Raw genomic sequence first — 21,735 nt, 5'->3', positions numbered from 1 at the left:
CTTTTCAAATGCTGAGTCTGGCCTGTCCTTGAGACTGACAGGTGTGTGCCTGGAGTAGGATCTCAGAGAAGAGATCCAGGCTGCGGATATCAAAACGTGAAGTGACGTGAAGTGACTCACATGTGTGTGTCTCAGGGTGGAAGCCACAGAGTCTAGAATGAGAAGACAGTAGGTCTCAGGACCCATCCTGGCGGGACTCTGACATGTGTGACTCACGTGTAGCAAGGGCTCCGTCAAGGTTTGTATAATAACATGAAGCAGAAAGCGGGGGGGAATGAGAGTAGGGCAGATTGCACTGGGATAAAACTGTTCAGTCATCTGAGCAAGTTACTTATTCCTTTCAAGCCTTAGTTCCTCCATCTGTAAAACAGGGAGAAAGCAGTCCAAATCTCACATGTGTATCGTGAGAATTATGTGATGTAATGTTTCGTACATAGCAAATGAGTAACAAACCTTAGTGATCGTTGCCCTGAGCATGGCACAGAAAAGACTTTTAATATTATCTTTGGAACTATTACAGGAGTAAATCAATCCCCTTTCTCAAAGGACTATTTTGCTGAGATCCACTTTGCAGTAATAGAGCCGGGGGTGGGGGAAAAAGTGTTTGAGTTTTGCATTCCATCCAGTAACCTTAAGCATTTATTTTGAGCCTCTATCCTCTTTGAAGAAATTGGAAAAAAAACAAACAAAAAAGCTGAGGCTTGATTTCAACCTAGCAAGATTTTGTTTTTTAAGACAGATTAGATTATCTTTGTCATGAGGCTATTCTCTAAGGAAGTATTACTCTGTAATATGTATAAGAAGGGATTATGCCAGTTGCTGTGTACAAGCTCATCACTTAAAAAAAATCTGTAGAGAGAAAGAAACTGAGGCACAGGGAAGTCAAAGAACTCCCCTAGGCCAGTCGACTAGTGAATGATGAGGCTGGGAATGAGAAAAAGGCTTATCAGGCTCCAGACTGAGCTCTCTTGACATGAACCAGGAGGCAATTTTGTAGGTCTCTCTCTCTCCCTCCAGTCAACAAATAATAACTCTTCCTCCTCGTTGAAAAAAAACTCAAGGACGATCATACAGTTACACAGATAGGCATCGATAGATATGAAACTTTTGTGAATTTGAAGGAAAATAAAGTGTTAGGTATCAACCATCGTTGTCGTTAAGGACTTAAGAAAAAGAAAAACTAGAATGATAGAAGTTTTGGAAACTGAGTCCAATTGTTCTCTGCCAACCTCATAATTTTTCTTACTTTTTTCTCCCCAAATCTGTGTATCACCTGAGCTATTTACTTATTTTTATGTAAGTTGATTCACTTTACAATGATTTTATGTACCTTGATTCACATTACCATGCTTCACTTTAAAGTGATTTTATCCAGTGTGAATATCTTACTAGTTTAAAGCACAAATCTATAAAATTAAAAAAAAAAAATCCTGTGTCCCCAAGAACCTTCTGGAGTGCCAGTGATGGAATGCATTTCCCACAATGCACTCCGGTAGAATGATGGGGAATGCGGGGAAGAAGACAAAAGAAAGCAAACAATGGCTTTGAGACATGGTGGCTCCAGACCTCTCATCTCTGACATCTTTTTTCAACTTCCCCAAGGAATCCCCATAGGGCATGAGTTGGTTGCCTGGGAAACTCTGGTCTGTATAACCTGACCACATGGCATCCTGTGACATATGAAAGGGCCGCCAGCTACACCAAGGACCTGTCACAGACATGTCACCTTGAGTCTGAAAATTTCATGTATCACGAGCACTGAATTTAAAATTCAAAAAGTTATCCATCAGGAAGAGAAGGTATCACAAAATAAAACCCAAAATGTTCTCAATTCAACAGTGGACTTAGGAACATATAACACTGTGGTCTCATGTATACAGGCAAAAAAATGCAGCAAAGCACAAATGTTTAGTTCCAAAAAAGGAAACTTCTAGTCCATTTTGCTCCAGTATCTTCTCTGCGGTCCAATTAATCAAATCAGAATGGATCCGAAACTGGTAGCCACTTGCCAAGCCGGCAAAAAAAAAAGAGTCTGATTCTGATTATTAAGTAAACAACTCTTAAAAAAGGAAGCATTATGGAAAAAGACAGACATTTTCTTCCCCTGAATTGCAGTGTTGTGAACCCGTCCCACAAGTTGGTGGTAGGAAAAGACTAAACTAACTAGAAATTGAGGGTCTATCAAATCATATTTTATTCTAAACATAAGATATCAAAATGTCTAAATCGCCTCTTAAAAATTTAAGTGTTATTCTTTGTCTTACATTTTAAAGAAAATAATTATGACACATTCTTGGATGATAAAGGTTTTGGTTATATATTTCTCTGCAGAGTTCTATAAATTAGTAGTCTCTTCAATGTAAAATCTTCAAAGCAAACACTAATGAATTCAATTTTGCTTGCATAATCTTTTTTTTTTTTTTTGCGGTACGCGGGCCTCTCACTGCTGTGGCCTCTCCCGTTGTAGAGCACAGGCTCCAGACGCGCAGGCTCAGCGGCCATGGCTCACGGGCCCAGCCGCTCCGCGGCATGTGGGATCTTCCCGGACCGGGGCACGAACCCGTGTCCCCTGCATCGGCAGGCGGACTCTCAACCACTGTGCCACCAGGGAAGCCCTGCATAATCTTTTTGATGATTCTTTATGCCATAAGCCAGAAGGCTGGTTTAAACAACCTTAAGGCAGCCTCTGTTGGGACAAGAATCAGCAGATTTAGAGCAGAGTTCCAACCCTAATGGCTACTTACTGTCTGTGGGAGAATAGCCCGCTCTGATCCTTATGGTCATGTGTAAAGCGGCGACACTTCACGATTGTTGAGCGTATAAATGAAATAGGAAAGTGGGAACTCTGTGGTTGAAAAGGAAAAAAATAAATCTGGAAGGACAACACATCAAGTTCTCAACCAAGCTGTCCTTTCGGGGATGTGCGCACGTGTGGAGGTGGGCACTGGGGATTGGGGGTCCGGGGTCAGTACGTGGCAGGGTGGACTCCCATTTTGTATTTTACATACTTCCAAACTAGGTGAATGAGTTAAAATGAACATGCTTCACATATAAATGTCAATGATCAAAAAGACATTCAAGAACAAAAAACAGCAAGAAGATAAAAGGTGCCCATGGAAGGGGTTCTTGGTCCTTGACTCATGTCCTGAAACCCAGTGGAATTCAATGTCTGGATCCCTCCCCAGAACTGATGATACTCTGCCAGGGGCTGGCTTGATTCTAAGATGAACTGTGCAGTGGAGTAATAGGAAAGGCAGCCCCTCGGATACTCTGGGCCATCTGACCCTCAAACTGCCTCATTGAGCAGCTTCATATCCCTGCTGAAGAATTAAACAATAGAAAAGAAAAACAAAATGTAAGTCACTCTGTTTATCACAACTACAGTCGCAATGCTGTTACTAGCAATCATTAACACTGAGATTTTGCTATGATCTGGGAAGGGTGCTTAGCATTTTTTTTAAATGAATGTCTTATTTGATGTTTGCACAACCGTTTGAAGAAGGCGGTATTATCGTCCCCATTTGCATGTGGAGAAAATGACACTGAAAAGGTTAGGTAACCTGATCTATGTACGGTCACAGGGCCAGTGAGTTGTAGGGCTGGAAACGAAATGCCAGCAATCTGGAATGTTACATGGGATTAAACAGCAGGAGCTCAAAAGTACTAAAGCAGAGAAGTTGGCAAATTGGTCCTTTCTGAATATAGTTGAATTTCTTGTGGGCTTGGCTAATTGACGCAGAATTTTTTGTGCTGGAAAGGATGGTGCAGGTCTCTGAGCTCAGAAAGAGAGGAATCTTTTCCACATATCCATGATAGATGACCTTCTATTCTTTGCTTCAACTGTTCCAGTAAAAGGAAATTCAAGATTTATGTGGACAGATCTTTGCGTGGTGGGATAATTCTCAGTAACACTTCTTCCTTAAATTAAGCAGAAATTAGTTGCTCCACGAAATTGTACCAAACGCCTTAGTTCTTGTGTCTGGAAACCCACATCATTCAGTCTGTTTCCTCTTCCATACGCTAAGGCTTAAAAATATATGTAGACAATGCTTGTGTCCTCAATGAATTTGGATGGCTTCTCTGGAGGAGAAAGCAGTTTAAGTTTAGGCAACTTATGGACCTAGATTCGAATCTCGATTTGGCCCTTTGCTACACTTTAATCTGTAAACAATTTCCTTAAATTAAGCCTCAGTCCCCTCATCTATAAATTGATGAACACAGCCCATGTCACAGGGCTCTGGGGAAATAAAATATGAAGGTTCCAGCATAGCACAGTGCCAGGCACAGAATAACAATCTAGTACCGTTTGGCTTTCTGTTCCCTTTCACTCTTTTGTCGACCTTCCTCTGATTCCTATTTTTTTTAGTGAACCCCCTGAAATGCGAGGCTCTCATCTACGCACAGTACTCCAGGGGTAGTCTGATGCAAAGGAAGGTAGAACCATCAGACTTCATGACATAAACACACTGATTTTTGAAATTTCAATGTCTTCATGATTTCAAAGATCCCTATTGGATTTGGAAATGCATGGGGGAAAAAAAAATCAGACCTCTTTTTCCTGCTTTCTCACCAAGTCTCATGTCTCCCATGGTAAACTTATTGATTTTGCTATTAGCCCCCAAAGCAAGATTTCCTTTTCTCCCTATTTGCATTCCATTTTCGGACACTGTTCCCGCCTGTTGATTTCATTGTGCCTTGGTTCTGTCATCTGTGCTATTAGCAACCCCTCCCCACTTTGTGGCAGCTGAAAATGTGATAAGCATAGTTTCAACCCAAGTAACTGGTAAAAAAAATGACAAACAGGACAGAGTCAGGGAGTGATCCCCACGTCACGCTGCTGCAGACCTCCCACCAAGTTGACAAGAAGTTATCAATCAACCTCCTCAATCATCTGTGATTGTGTTCAGGGGTCCCATCATCTAGTTCCCATGTCATAATCGTGCACACACAACCATCAGGGCAACTTGATCAAATCCTTCTCTGACACCAGTTTGCCTTTGTCCCCTGACTCACCAGCCTCGTAGGAAAACTACTCATACGTATGTAGAGTTATTTTGGCACAAAAACAAACTGCCTTTTAATACCAACACGCATTTGTAAATGCTCATCAATTTAATAAAAGGCACTAGGCTCTTTAGAGAAGATTATTTCTCTTTCAAAAGATTAAGTCATTTATTCGGTTTCTAGAAGTGACTTCAATAGTCCCCCTCTTAGAGCACTGGGTGTTTCTAACCTAATGGCATCTTTCCTAGTCTCTAAGAAAATTCAAAGGTTATGGAAAATTATGCTAATGAATTTTCAGATCTCAGCATTGTTTTCACAAGCCCTGAAGGAAGATACCTGCTTTGCGGCATGCGATAACTATCTTCTTTCCTATCTAGGGAAGTTGCCACTTTTTTTTTTCCTGTCTAGGAAAGATTCCACAAAAATGTATGTGATCTTTTCTTTGCTGTGAGAAGACAGATCCCTGAAGTTTCATTTCATACCAGCATAGTTTAGCTATTGGAAATCACCGACATACCTTTACAGTTGCAGTTTTAAACTAGTCTCAAAACATATCCTAGTTTGTGCTGTTTCATATTCTAGTGGTACAAGCAAGCAAAGTTTGATACGTCAGTTGCCTGAATTATGATGCTGATGTTAAAATACTGAAAGTCGAACAACTATAAATTTGTAAATTTAATTTTTATATAGATATGAAAAAAAATCTTGTCTCTATTAGTAAAGAATTGCCTTTTATCTATTTGAATTATTTCCTTGATACGAATTCCCCTGACACAGAGAATTGGGTCTAAGCAAATGAGTATCCTCACTCCTTTTAATGTATATTACTATTTATGTTTAAAATAATTTATAGTGTTACCACTCACACACAGATGTGTTGGTTAAAACTACACCTGCGTTATATATACTGTTCATTTTTCGAATGCTCTGTTCTAATAACTCTTTTGTCTTTGTCGCATCAAGTCTTACATTTGTGGCTTGTAGATGGTTAGACAGTAGACATTTGTTACATCAATTTCCCCAGTTGGTAAATTAAAAACAAACTTGTTCTACTTAGTTTTGTTCCTCTCCTTTTGAAACAGGGCAATTAGATTTTCTGATGTGGCAACCTTACATCATTTTTTTCTATAGTATCCACCTAGTACCTGTATCAGAGAGTTAGCTTATGACAGCTATGCAGAAACCTACAACGGCAGCTCTCAATTTGTAAAGGCAAACAGTGAACCAGCTTTCAAAACTCACTGAATTTGTCTGCCGTTTAAAAAAAAAACAAAATTTATGGAGAAAGCATTTGTTCCAAGCATGGCAGGTGCGGTGGTACAGGCAAAGATGAATAAGACACGGCCCTTATATTCAGAGACATGTAATTGAGGAGGAGTAATAAAGGGAAAAAAAAACCCACAGAAAAAGGAGGCAGAATATGGAAAATGCCCTGAGTGTACAAAATGCTATGTGCAAAGGTTGGAGAAATGAATCTGGCATTAAAACACTCTGCCTGGGGCAAGAAGCGGGGTGGTGGAGTTCATGGCGATTAAGACTCAGCAAAACCCCAAAGAGACATTGTCTCTGCTGCTCAAGTTAGAGAACAGCGCAAATAAGACTGATTCCTAGGCAATCAGAAATAAACTCTCTCCCTAGAGAAGGGTCTTCTCTTACTCTTTGTATTTGATTTTGTTTCACTTTTTGATTTTACATTGGAGTGTAGTTGAGTTACAATGTTGTGTTAGTTTCAGGTGTACAGCAAAGTGATTCACAGTTACACATATACACGTATCTATTTCTTTTGAGATTCTTTTCCCATATAGGTCATTACAGTATACTGAGTAGAGTTCCCTGTGCTATATATAGTAGGTCCTTGTTGTTTATCTATTTTATAGACAGTAGTGTGCTGAGATTGTGCTGGGAAATGCAACGATCCGGGAGTTGCGCTCTGAGAAAAGACAGTGTGTTAGGGCAGATTTTCTTTGGGCGGTGCTTTCTCAAGGAGGAGAGTTTGGTCTGGGATCCAGAAGGACTCTGACAGCTGGGCTGGGTTCCTCGCAATCCTGCAAGAGTGCAGTGCGACTTGTACACTGAGCTCCCACTGTGTTTTGCCATCAGGCACTGGGCACTATAAGACTCGATTTGTCATTTCGATATTCATCAGGCGAGTTCACCAAAGACCATGCGTTTGTATCTTCTTGTTTCTCCTTGGCCACCCAGAAATCCTAATGTGGCCAGCCCTCGGCCAGCCTGGAATGCATGCGTTGCTTTCCTTTCCAGGATAGCTGATCAGGGTGCCTGCCACCTTCCCCAGCAAGGAATGTTGTTTATTGATTTTAAGTAATTCTGGGAACCTACATTCCAGGGCAGCTTGTCAAAATACTGGTCAAGTTAATATGTCATTTGATTACCCTCTCACGGCTGCCAAAGATTCTTTAAATTTGATACATAAATAAATAGAAATCACATCCCTTTTTACCCTTTACCTTTTCTCCCACTAGCGATAAACTACTGAGTCGTTCAGACTTGACTGATTAATCTTGAATTGCACAATACAATTTGTTTCAAAAGGAACTTGGGAGACGTGGGCGCAAATCTTGCCTCTGCTACTATGGGCAAGTGGTCTGGATTTAAGAGTGTGGTTCTCAAGGCAGTTAAGATTGAATTTTCTCCTAGGTCTTTCAATAACAGGTCCTTTCTAATCATTCAGGTGCTGGGTGAAATAGCAACTCCTCAGAGAGGGCTTCCCTGATCATCCAGTTTAAGACCCTCTCTCTCCCCCAGTCACTCTCTATCCTATTATATTCTGGCATTTAATTTAATTTTTTTTAATATTTATTTTATTTTTAATCGCAGGACTTGTTACAAGTCCCGTGATAAAAATGTTTATTAAAATGTTTATAAAAATGTCAAATGTTATTTATTTATTTTCTGTCTCCTTTAACAAGAAAGTGAGCTTCATGTGGGCAGGAGTCTTTCTGTCTTATGTATCTTGTTCTTGGCACATTCTCTGCCGTGGGCTATGCAGTCAATAAGTATTTGTTGAAAGCAAAATTCAACAAATGGGATTTGACAATGGATTCTTAGATATGACTCTCTTATGGGATGGATTGGTGGTACCTCAAAATGTGACCCTATTTGGAGATAGAATCCGTAAAGTGGTAATGGAGGCTAAATGAGGTTGTATAGGTGGGCCCTTATTCAATAGGACTGGTGTCTTTATAAGAAGAGGAAATTTGGACACACGAAGATACCAGGGATGTGTGTGTGCAGAGAAAAGAACAGGTAAAGAGGCAGCAAGAGGGCATCCATCTGCAAGCCAAAGAGAGAGATCTCAAAGGAAACCAAAGGTGTTTCTGTTATGGCAAAACAAAAAGCCAGAGGTGCTTTGTTACCGTAGTCCTAGCAAACTAATACAGACTCTAAAAGGATGTGCAACACGACCAACAAATAGATAAATAGGATGTCATCAAAATTAAGAACTTTCATGCACCAAAGGACATTCTTAAGAAAGTGAGAAGACAGTTTGCAAAATGTGGGGGAAATGTGCAGATCGTGTATCTGATAAAGATTTAATATCCAAATATATATTAAATATATATTATATATTAAAATATATATATATATAAAGAACTCCTAGCACTCAACAACAAAAAGACTAACAGCCCAATTAAACAATGGGCAAAATACTTGAATAGCGATTTCTCAAAAGAAGATATACAGATGGCCAGTAAGCACATGGAAAGACGCCCAACATCGTCATCAGGGAAACACACATCAAAAACAAAGATATCGCTTCATGTCTGCTACAGTGGCTACAATCAAAAAATGGAAAATAATAAGTGTCAGTGAAGGTGCAGGGAAATTGGAACCTGCGTACATCGCTGATGGGACTGTAAAATACTGAGGCTGCTGTGGAAAATGGTGGTGGTTTCCCAAAAAGCTAAACACAGAATTAAGATCCAGCAATTCCAAAAAGAATCGAAAAGACAATCCAAAAGAATCGAAAACAGACTCGAACAGATACTTGTATGCCAGCGCTCATTGCAGCATTATTCACAATAGCCAAAAGGTGAAAACAACCCGTGTCTGTCAACAGATTAACGGATAAACAAAAGTGGCAGATCCACAGAATGGAATATTGTGCAGCCGTCAAAAGGCATGAAGTTCTGACACGTGCTACGATGCGGATAAACCTTGAAAACGTTACGCTAAGTGAAATAAGCCAGACACAAAAGGACAGATATTGTACAATTCCACTTACAGGAAATATCTAGAATAGACAAATCCACAGAGAAAGAAAATAGATTCAGAGGTTTCTAGGGGATAGGGGAAGAAAAAACGAGTTATTGCATAATTATAACAGAGTTTCTGTTTGGGGTGATGGAAAAGTTTTAGAAATAGTGGTCACAGTAGCACAACATTGTGAATGTAATTAACGCCACTGTACACTTAATGGTTAAAAGGGCAAATTTTGTTACAATATTTTACCACTAAAAGGAAACAAGTGAATAAATGATTTATGGCAACTCCCTTAATCTTCTCCCAGATTAGACGTCTATTATCAAACGGTTGACATAACTGATGCTATATTTAAGAAGCTTTTTTTCCTACTCGCATTTTATTTCTGAATGAGTTTGGCAGTAAAAACGGATACAATTTTTGTTAAGTTGGGAACTTCTGAGCCTGCATATATTCTTCCTTGGAAGCAAGCTTAAAAATCATGTCTTCTTTCTAGCTGCAGACAAGCTTAGGCTCCCTGTGAAAGACGCCCATCACAGCTTGTATTTTTTCCCTAATGCTCATTCACACCTGTATCCCTGGTACAGTGTGCGGCACACAGTAGGTGCTCAATAAAAAACTTATTAAATGGCAGAAATGGTAAATGTAGCCAGAATCTCCTAACTCTTCTAGGGCATCATGACAAATTATAGCAATTGAACTTCATATGTAACATCAAACTCCCTCATTAGATCGTCAAATTAGAGTAAGCTTTCTTTTTCTGTCTTCAGTAGGTATTCTCTAGCAAAGATAGAGTTGTGTTTTGTTTTTTTAGTTGTTGTTGTTTTGTTTTGTTTTTTAGCTCTAAATCTTCTTCAAAATGGCATGTATTTCTCTGAGTCACTATGGGTAGAAAAATGTCCCATATAATTTATTCAAAGTTCCATTAAGGAACCCTAGTAAACTCTTTCCTCCAAATAGATCGTGTGTGTGTGTGTGTGTGTGTGTGTGTGTAAGAAGGATATAAGTGTCTTTGAAACATAACATTTCTGTACTGAAAATGCTCCAGTTGGAGCTTCCACAGAACCAAAGCACCCGTGGCAGAGGATGAAGGGCTTCCGGAGGAACGGGAAAGGCAGATTCAATCACAGAGGCAAATAGGGGCTGAAGATTTCAGGAAACACAACGGAGCAAACCTGACTCTGAGGACTGGCCTCCCGCCTCATAACTTACTCTGTCACTGTAGGCATCTTGACTTCTTTGAGCTTCAGTCTTTAATGTAAAAGTGGAATCACCAGATCTACATAATGTGATCATGATAAGGTTTAAATGAGATGATGAGTTGAACAGCTCCCGAGTTCAGGTGGTTCACTGAGTGACCCTTCCCACCACCACTACGACATCCTCCCTGATAGAGAAAATGCAAAACCTGAGTGACACCCAGAGGACTACAGACCCCCGTAACCAGGACCCTTATGCCTCATCATGGAACCTCAGCTCTTTGATCTGCTAGACAGCCCCTGGTCTGGAAGCAGCCACGGTCCTGAAGACCCAGATCCCTGTGTCCCTGTTCACTTGCAGTTCATTTCTCATCAGCAGCATCTCCTGCCATATTCACACAGTTAACAGTATCCTTCTTCTCAAGTGCTCATCAACACACTCTGATATTAAAATGTACTGTTTAGAAAGAAAAACAGGGATTTTTCTATTAAAACTCTTTGCCTTTAAGTTTTAGTGCTGTGTGTCATATTTCGACCTATGTGGACTTTCTCATGGATGTTTTGTGTGATTAGAAAGAGCCTGATTTCAGTAGGTATGTAAGAATATAAACTCCACCAGTTCTCAAGAAGCTTGATGACTTTCCAAAACGGTTTAGAGGGATGGCTTTTCCAAATCTTGGTCCTAGTTACTGAGGCTTCTGTTCTGTTGCTCTCCAGGAAGAATTGGACAGGACAGGTATTGTTTGAGAATAATTAATTTTTATGGAAGACCTGTATAAGATTTGCACCAAAGCAAACAGTGATAAAAGTACAGTACCCTGCCCTTTGCAAGGAAATCCCTCTCATGGCCAGGACTGATTTCACCCTACCAAGGATTAAACTGTTTAATTGGACTTCTGGTTAGGCCTGGGAGAGCCTGCATTCCCCATTCCCGAGGGCAGAAAATGCTAACCAGACACCACTGATAGTTCAGGAGATGATTTTCAGAAGTGCACGAACAAAACAACAGTGAAATCTCAAGAACTGAACAGAACTGAAATGGGACTCACTTGCTGGTTACATCAGGGGGAAATATTTTGGCCTGGAACTAGTAGATTTTTAATACCTCTCATTAAGAAGAGAGATTAGCAAGCATTAAAGAAAGAACAAGCCTGGGGCTAGAACCTTTGGCTGGCAACAGTGTCTCATTAGAGGGGGATTGAAAAAAAAATACAATGAAAATAATACAATGTTTAACAATTCTTATTATGGCAAATGGTACAAGGATTACTTTTTAAGTACTTTTGTTGTGGAAAAAGAGTGAATTGGTTTAAAGACAAATATTAAGGAAACATTAGTACCCAGGGTCCTTTGAATATGTCCTGAGGGATTCTGATGTTTCCCTCTCATCTACTTTCTGTCCCTTTACTTCCAACCCGAGGGTAGAGAACAAACATGGGGAATTTTGACTCTCCTGAAAATTCTACACGCAAAAGAACAGTGGTCTCTTGGACGGTCCTTTCACTCTTAGAATCATGGCTTGTTTTAATTAGAGAATCTCAAAAGTTCCTTCAGGCTGTTCCCACTCACTTTTAGATGCGATTCCTGGGGCTCAGAGAGGTCATCGAGTTTGCCCAAATTTACAGGGACAGTAAGCAGCAGAGCCAGTACGAGGGCTCAAGGCTCCCTGTTCACCATCTGCTGAGTAAAGCTACCCAAGCAGGTCTGGGGCAGTATGCCACTCTGCTCAGTTCCAAATCCACTTTCTTCCTGTGAACTCTAGCCTGTAGGTACTGGCCAACTGGGGGAAGAGAAGCCTCAGCTTGCCAGCTCTGAGGCAGAGACCATCTGGTGCTTGAGAAAGACACGTGTGATGATGAACTCGGGAATGAGGTGACAGCAAAGCCACAGGAGACCCTGCAGTTCCGTTCTTCCAAAGAGCTTGATGATGCTGTCTTCCTCCCCAGGACATGGGAGTCTACTCTGTGTTTATCGTTCCCATAGCCCAGACCCAGGGTGGGCCTTCTGTGACTGCTTCCCAGCCCCACCCTGTCTAAACATGCAGCCCCTACCGAGTTCTCCTCGGTTGTCCCAGCAGGACTTGTCTAAACCCTACTGCTGATAAAGCCAAAAGCCATTGCAGTGAATGCCAGAGGCGTCTGTGTCATTTTCTTTAGATCTGGCCCCACTGATGGTTAAAAGCTGACTTACTTTTTAACAACAACAGCAACAACCATTTCAAATGAAAAATGGCCATAAGGAAAATTATTTCCTGGTCTCACTTGTCCAAACAGGCATTGGTCCACTTCGAGGGACACGTATATGATTGACTCATGGATGTTGTGTATATATTCAGATACAGAACATTGCAAAGATGGTGCTAGCCTCAGTGCTCTCCCTTTGGGCTTTTCTTTTCTTATATGGTGATCAGGACAACTGAGTGTTTTGTAAAATAAGTGCTTTGGTGTCACTGCAGGAAAAGCACGTCGATCTGTTTCCGATTCACTAGATCAGCAGGAACGGCAACTAAATTCTGCTAGAACGGCACCTGAGATGGGAGCATACAGCTTTTTGGAAAGGTATGTTAAGGGTATTCCCTCGTGTACCAGAATTCACTCTCAGCAGTCTTGACCAGCACTCTCTTAAACGTAGCAAACACCAGATGAAGAATCATTTGGATAAAGAACTGTGAGAAGACAGCTTTACAAGAGGCGGAACAATCCTGGGCCTCTGTCCTCCTCTGCTCTGTTGTGCGGCTTCCTCTTGCTCTTTCATTCTTCAGGGAGAAATCTGGAGGAAAGTGCCTGATATAGAACGAAAATTCTTACTACGCTGTGAGAGGCTGGTCAAAGATCGTTTCCTGATGTCACCTGGTACTCAAGCAGAAGGCTTTTGATGCACAAGCTCAGGGGCAAAGACAGCACAGCCGTCAAGAGCGTGGCTTGGAAGTCAGGCCGCCTTCACTTGAGAATCCTGGCTCTGACACTAACCAGTTCTGGATCTGAGGCACTTAACCTCCTCAAGCCTTCATTTCCTCATCTTCAAAAGGGAGACCATAACAAGATCTTCCTCAGAGGTTGCAGAGTGGTCATATAATACCCTAGAATGGGCCTGACGCTAAGCTTTTGCGGTTCTGACATGCGCATGTCAATAATAATAAAAACTGTCAGTAGTTTTTGTGCACGCGGCAGACTTTGCTCGCCATGATGTAAAGAAACAGGGTCCTGCGTTCTCTCTCTTGCCTGATATATTTGAAATAGAATGAGTAGAATTCTCATTCCAGCCCCCCTACTAATTCCGAATCTTTACATTGGGTAAATTACTTCCTCTTTATTCACCAGGACTCTCTTGGTTGTAAGTAACAGAAACCCAACTCAAACCAATTTAAAAAGATAGGATTTATCAGATCATGCAACTGGGAAGTCCAAGGACCGGCTGCAGCGCTATGGGATGTGGAGATCATGAATGATTAAACTCTGATGACCTGCATTTTTTGATGTCTTGTCCCCATCCCCACTGCACTCTAACTCTTGGCTGTGTTTCTCTTGTGGCGCATGGATTCACTCCTACTGCACACAAGCTTTCTTTGCATGTTTTAGGCTCCCAGATAATTCTGATTCATGCCTTCTAATTCTGTATCCCCAAAGACAAAACCCCTTTTCTTTCAGCCCTAGATGAACGAAGTCCTAGGGAAGAACTTGGAATGACTCAGCTTGGGGCATGGGACTAAGCCAATTGCCACAGTTAGAGAAAAGTGGTTCTAATGGTTGGCTGGGTCTGCATTATATGCCCAACCAGGTCTCAGCTGAACCACAGTGAGTGGAGGTGAGCATATCCATGGAAGAAAAGAGGGTGCTGAAAGTAAAAACTAATTGTATCCTTTCACTCAGAGTATGAAATTCTCCACTTTGAAGAATTTATTTCTACATGTTGATGGTTCTCACTGGGGGCACATGCCAGAACCTCAGGCAAGGAATTAAGTATATTAATTTTCAATCTTTCCTTTATTTTCTCAATTTTATCGTTCTTCATAACTCAGAACTTTGTGTATCCTCCCCAGTCAAGAGTTCATTTGTTTGTTTGTTTTCAACTGAGACCCACTGAGCTAGAAGACTGTTTGCTATGAGAAAGGAAGAAATGACTGTCACTTGTGTAGACCCTGTGTCTGAACCATGTGTTCAAATTTCCACCCTGACTTAATTTTCACGCCCTAAAGGAGCAGGGAACTGGCCTACAGGGCTCCACACAGTATTTTGTGGCCTATTTTCAAGCCTGACCCCTCTCCTACCACCGCAGAGCGTTTTAAGTGAAGGGAACGCAGAGCACGTGAAATTGTATAAACAACTATTTCCAAGAGACAAATTTGGGATGAAATCTGGGCCCTATTGATTACAAGCTGTGTAAGCTTAGATAACTTATGTTACCTGTCTGAACCTCATCTTCTTCTGGTAAATGGGGGTGGGGTTAGCTATTCCAAAGGCTCATTGATAAGACTAGAGAAGATACTGGAAAGCATATTTTCTGTTCCAGACAAGATGGATTAACAAGATTTACCCACCCACTTGAAACAAACCGACAAACAAAATACATGGAAAAATTATTTTCAAGGCATTGTACACCAAGTGACAAAAGAGAGTGATCTCTGAGAAGAGGGAGAGAGATGAAGCTAATGCTACCATTGCCCCAGCTTGTTTCTGACAAGGGGGATCCCAGGTGAAACCTTTAACTCTTTGAGTTGGATGATTGAACTGAGTGTCCAGGGAGATCAAGGCAGCTAGAGTGTGCAGACCACCATGACTAGCATATAGAGGGCAGAGTTTTGGAGAGGAAAGAGCTGCACTTAGCGAGAACCCCAAAGGTCAGCAGACAGTCCTTCTTGCATATTCATAATCATTATATGCCTGTAAGGAAACTACCCCAAATAAGGCAAAGAACCAACCAAAAGGGTTAAAGGGAACATTGCCTGGTACTTACACAGGGCCAGGAATAATGTCTTTTTCCCCAGGGAGAATTCATATTTCATGGGGCATCAGGGAGAGTACTCAAGAAGGTCTTGCTTCATATATATATATATATATATATATATATATTTATATTTATAGACCACAATGAACTTCTAGAGATGAAATCATCTATGGTGTATAAGATGAAAAATACACTGGATGAGATTAGACATCATAGCAGAAAAGATTAGTGATCATGGAACTCTAGCAATAGAAACTCTTCAAAATAAAACTCAGAGAGGAAAAAAAAAAGAATTAGACAAAGAAAAGATTATCAGTGTGAACTGAAGGACAATTTCAAGTAGCCTAATAGATTTGTGATTGTATTCTGTAAAAAAAAAAAAAAAGAGGACAGATGGGGGAAGAAGATATTTGAAGCAATCGCGGCCAGGTGTGTTTTTTCCCAAACTTAATGAAAGCTATACCCCTACAGATCTGAGAAAGTCAATGCTTCCCTAGCACAAGAGACATGAGAACTAGACAAAGGCACATCACAATCAAAACCTGCTTAAAAATCATCAAAATCATAAATAAAGTCTGCTTAAATCAGCGGTAGACAGAAAATCTTAAGAGCAGTCAGAGAAAAAGAGCCATGTTATGGACAGAAAAACCAAGATAAGGATGTAGGCAGATTTCTCACTGCAAACGATGCAAGAAGACAGTAGGGCCACCTAGAGCAGTAAGCAGCTCTGGCCTCTGTCTTGATGTTCTACCATCTACAAAGTTCACAAGGTTGAAGCTGGTTTCCCATCCATGGGGAGAGTAGAAAAGGAAGCAGAGCTTGCTCTAAGGGATGTGACTTGAAAAGTGTCCACCTGGTCTCTGTTCACATCCTGTTGGCCAGAACTGAGTCCCAGGGCCAAACTTGGCTGTGAGGAACTATACTATTAAGTATAGTCTCTGACCTCGGGGAGGACCACTGCTCAAATGAAAAAGAAGAACATGTTCATTGTGGGGTGATTCCAGTAGACAGAGTAGAATCATGGCCCTATTCCCATTTATTCTTTTTTCAAAAGTTTATTTTATTGAAACACAGTTCATTGACACCCATTTATCCTTTATCCAACCCTCTATTTATTTGGCCAACTAGCAGATGTGTGGTTGCTCCTCAAGACTTAAAGCTCCATGAGGACAGGAACAAGGTCTATTTGGTATATTCCTGCCCAAGACTTGTTTATGTTTGTTTTTTGTTCTTGTTTCTTTTGTTTTCTTTTTTATTTTAGTTTTATACTGTTCCTCTACATTGCTTTTAACAGCCTTATTGAGATATACTTCACATACCATACGACTCACCCACTGAATTTAACCATATTTAGAGGATTATGCAACCATTACCATTTAGAGTATTTTTGTCACCCCCAAAGAAACCCCACACCCATTAGCAATCACTCCCCATTTTTCCCTCCACTGTTTCCACCCTGGCAACAAATAATCTACTTCCTATGTTTCAAATGCATGAAGTAGCATGAAATCTCAGTCCCCAGTGCCTCACATATGGTGGGAATTCAATAACTATGTACTGGGCTTAGTTATGATCTTTTTGCTGTTATCATACCTTCTCAGCTTAAAGATTCTCCCCAAAGATTTTTTGAAACACATACTGTTATTTGGTGGACTTTATCACTTTTCCTAGGAGCCCAGAATAAACAAATAAAATCCTACTAACAGGCAGCTGGTAAGTATTTCATTTTGTCTCCATCACAGACCTCTGTGAAGGGAACAAGTGTAGCTCCCATTTTACAGATGAGAACACTAGAGTCTGGCTCTGCCTCTAGAGCTGGCTGATTTTGAGAATTGTTAACCCAACTTGCTCAACACAGGTCTGTCTGAATCCTCAGCTCTGGCCAAGCAAAAAAAACGCAAAAACTGTTAAGTCGTATGTCTTAGAAAATGTTGTCTGAACAGGGCTCTTAACAGGTGTGCGACCTGTTACGTAAACAATAATTGTTTTTCAACCGAACCATTACAACCTGCTGTCTGATCTGCCCGCCAACCACCCTCCTATCAGGCATTCTGTCTGTGCCATCATTTCCCCCAAAGTGACATAAACATCCACACCAACACTCAGAAAAACTGGACATCTTCACAGACAAGAATTTTTCTGTGCCTTAAACTGTTTCCCAGCTTGCTCTCACAGCTGGCAAGATGCCTCTGTTCAATCGCTTGATATTCTGACTTTTCTTACAGTAAACTCTGCAAACAACCAGAAGCACAGATGCCCTGCCCTTTCTAACCGTGTGCGACCTGGGCACGTGGAAACGGGAGGGCATTCAGGGTTCTGCTTTCTCACAGAAGGTCTTCACAGTTTGGATCTATTTGCTTTATTGTAATATAGCCACTTAATGTACCAAAATGAAAAGAAAACTTGTTTAAAGTATCCGTTTCATAGCTTCTGGTCCTTGCCCTGAGCCACGAATTTGCCAAATGTTGCTGTCTGCCCTGTCTCTCCTTACTAACTGGTCCTTTCTTCAAGGGAACAATGGTCTTTCTTTCCAGACACCTTGTGGAAAGGATGGATGAAGCGAAGTGTGGCTGGTGAGGGCAGGAGCTGCCTCAGAGGTTCGGGATGAGTGACAGGATGGTGAGAACGTCTCGGAGGAGGGCCCTGCAGACCTGCTCCTGGAGACTTTGAAGTTTGGAAGGCATGTGGAAGGCAGCCAGGGAAATTCAGATACACTCACCACCGCTAATGATTATTCAGCTGCATCTCAGAAAGACACAGTTTGGTGGGGGTGATGGCTGTTGTTTCCTTTTGCTGCCTTTGCGGGGGGTGGAAGCCAAGGAAATGTGGGGCAAAGATGCAGCCTTTAGGGGACTGGAGGTAAGAAGTCCTGCAGCTCACGGAGCCTATTGTTCAGATATGGCTGAACAGTCTGAGATGGGCCATGCTGTGAAGTAGAACCTGATAAGAAGGAAAAGACGCAGCCATTGATGAATGGGTGGAGAAGACGGAAAAGTGAGGGCAGACACTATGGACAAATGGAATTTTTGTGGGCTTAGTGATTTTTCAGTTCTTTGTGGGGCGGATAATATGAATCCACCAGAGTTCAGTGCATGCACAAGTTTTGTAAGATAATGAATATTAATTGTGATCCACCATGCTTTTATTCCACTGCGTGTTGACTTTCACTTCTTTTTAAATACACTACCAAAAGAGCAGATGAAATATTAGACCACTGTTCCCCTCAATGTAATTTTCTTGTAATTTTTTAACAGATGAATAAGTGTCTACAATAATAACTTCCACTGGTGGTTCTTCATGAGCATAATGTGTGAACATTTCTAGGCTGGAAAAGAAAACTTAGAGAGCTTCTAGGACAGTGATTTAAATTCGGGGTGCATGAATATTGTGGAGAGGGTGGAAAATGGGAAGGTACAGATCAGATCTTCCCAGGGGAAAATGCACACAAACACTTAGAAAGATTTTTAAATTATTTCACTGATTAGATTTAATGGTGTTCAAACAATTTATTCTGTTTGGAATGTTCAAGGGGTCAAGCTGTTTAAGATTGTTACAACGTGGGTGATGCTGACCTAGTAACAACTTCTCATTGACAGGTAAACTGATACCCAGAGTGACTAAGGGAGGAAAGGTAAGGCAAACCAGCCAGTGCAAGAGGCAGAGCTGAGACTTGGAATTACTCTGATTCCAAACTCAGTCCCCTTTTCAGGATATTCGTGTATTTGGTGGCTACGTGTTTTGGTGTTTGTCCTAATCTGCTGAAGAGAGGAAAATGGAGAGCCTCTGGACGGCAGTTGATGTGCTACAAGACATAGTAAGTGTTCAGTAAATGTGATTTGTTTGTGCTAATCACTGTGCTATGCAGTGTGTATTTATCATCTCATTTAAACCTCATAATTATACTCCAAGTCTGGTACCATAATCACCCCCATTTTGCAGGTGAGAAAACTGAGGTTACGAGAGGTTCAATATTTTGCACAAATATTGAAAGCCATGTGGTTAGCGTGTGGCTTACTCAGTACTATGCTCATGGCAACTGGATGCAGAACACACACTCCTAACTGGTGGACATACAAATATCTAAGATCACAGCTGTTCCTGTTCTCAAACAACGTAGGCTTCAGCCCTGGTAGAATTTGACCATCATTCCTTCTCAGTGTTCCAACAGTCGCAGGGACGGCCTCGGCATGTAGTAAGCTGAACATCACAGAGGGGAATCAAGTAAGTGTAGAATGTCCACTGGGAAAAGATGTCTCTGATCCAGGGTGAAGCCACTGACCTACGTCTTTTCCAATATTGGATGTATATGAGTCTCAAGACTTACTGTCCGTGCCTTGCCTCTCAGCTTTCGATCCACTGATTTTGGTTTTCCCACTTGTATCTCTCAGATTATGGTGTCTATTGGTGTCACCAAGGTATCTATGGTCCTGACCATACTGCTAAGCTGCCTTCATAGGGTATGTGAATTCCACAGAGAAGGAATCCTGAGAGCTTAGTGTTTCTTTTCCCAGTGAGTCAGGCAATAAACATCATTGAAAGAGCTACACTTTCGCCTGAGCCGCAGCTGGTATAACAGCATGACCTGGACTTGCTGATGGATGCCGAGACCATACAAAAGTGACGCATCTATTTTTTTCCTCCCCGGAGCTGTGCTGGTTCTGCAGCTCAGTGGCGGCTAGGGCCTCTGTTCTGCAGGACGGGGTTTGTTAAAGTTGTCAAGAATAAGGCCTACTTCAAGAGATACCGAGTGAAATTTAGAAGACGGTCAGAGGGAGAAACTGACTACTATGCTTGGAAACGATTGGTGATCCAAGATAAAAATAAGTACAACACACCCAAATACAGAATGCTAGTTCGTGTAACTGAGATAACGTTGGTCAGATGGCTTAGGCCCGTATACAAGGAGATATGATAGCTTGTGCAGCTTGTGCTCGCAAACTCCCGAAGTATGGCGTGAAGGTTGGCCTGACAAATTATGCTGAAGCATCTTGTACTGGCCTGCTGCTGGCACGCAGGCTTCTTAATAGGTTTGGCATGGACAAAATTTATGAAGGCCAAGTCGAGGTGACTGGAGGCGAACACAATGTGGAAAGCATTGATGGTCGACCTGGTGCCTTCACCTGTTACTTGGACGCAAGGCTTGCCAGGACTACTACTGGGAATAAGGTTTCTGGGGCCCTGAACGGAGCTGTCGATGGAGGCTTGTCTAACCCTCACAGTACCAAACGGTTCCCTGGTTATGATTCAGAAAGCAAAGAATTCAATGCTGAGGTACACCGTGGAAAGCACATCATGGGGCAGAACGTTGCAGGTTATATGTGTTACCTGATCGAAGGAGAGGAAGCTGTTTACGGAAAACAATTCTCTCAATACATAAAGAACAAAGTAACTCCAGACATGATGGAGGAGATGGGTGAGAAAGCTCAGGCTGCAATACGAGAGAATCCAGTGTATGAGAAGAAGCCTAAGGAAGAAATTGAAAAGAAGAGGTGGGACCGTCCCCAAATGTCACTTGCCCAGAAGAAATATCGGGTAGCTCAGGAGAAGACAAGCTTCCTTAGAGCTCAGGAACTGGCTGCTGAGTTAATAAACCAAACCACAATTTCTATGAAGATTTTTCAGATAAAGACAGTAATAAACTTAAAGAACAAGTTAAAAAAAAAAAAGGGATGAATCTTTGCTTGGAAGTTACCTGCCCCATAGGAACCTAGCAGCATCCTGAAAGTGCAGATTATTTGAACAGGTAAGGACTTGCTTATCAACTGAAAGTCACCTTCATTTTGACATATGAGAAAAACCAGAGAAAGCAAGCAAATTGATCTATGTCACACAGCAAGTTGGTGGTAAAGCCGGCACTAAAACTTTGGGATACCTCTGAGATCTTCATGGCTCCTTCCATCCATCTGACCTAAACTTGATGGGATGAGTAAGAGTTTTTTAGGTAGCCCTGTAGGAAAGACAGAGGCAATTTAGGAAAATGGCCCAGACATAGGAGAGGCCATGTGGAGATGAGAGAGAAAGCCTTCCCTTCATGTGTATGCTAAAAACAGAGATGGAAAAAACTGAAAAAGTAGAAACACTGGCTACCCCAGAAAAACGTTTGGGAGGTGGGTCTCTTTAGGAAAACTCCTACACAAAGGAATCCATAGAAATGTGGTCAATCTGGAATAACTGCCTAAAAGCAACCTAAAATATCTAAGGAGCTGTCTATCTAGCTTGCCCTATCTCATTCCATATCAGTTTGATCTTCCAAGATGGTTGCTGGCATCAAGAAGAGAGTGAAAAACCATAAGTAGGGGAGGGCCAGGGAAGCACAGCATTCCCTTAAACATATTCCTTTATGGAGGCAGCTCAAGGGTGCGGT

The 21,735-nt window shown here is 41.5% G+C and overlaps 1 pseudogene; it reads left to right on the top strand.

The window, feature by feature from the left end:
* Positions 1-18,207: 18,207 nt before the first annotated feature.
* LOC101329087 (large ribosomal subunit protein uL18-like) lies at positions 18,208-21,039 on the top strand (annotated as a pseudogene).
* The last annotated feature ends 696 nt before the right edge of the window (positions 21,040-21,735 follow it).

Source organism: Tursiops truncatus, chromosome 19 (assembly GCF_011762595.2).
Source record: "Tursiops truncatus isolate mTurTru1 chromosome 19, mTurTru1.mat.Y, whole genome shotgun sequence".
Lineage (NCBI taxonomy): Eukaryota > Metazoa > Chordata > Mammalia > Artiodactyla > Delphinidae > Tursiops > Tursiops truncatus.
Note: the sequence above shows the minus strand (reverse complement) of the source record. Positions and strands in the feature narration are given on the sequence as shown.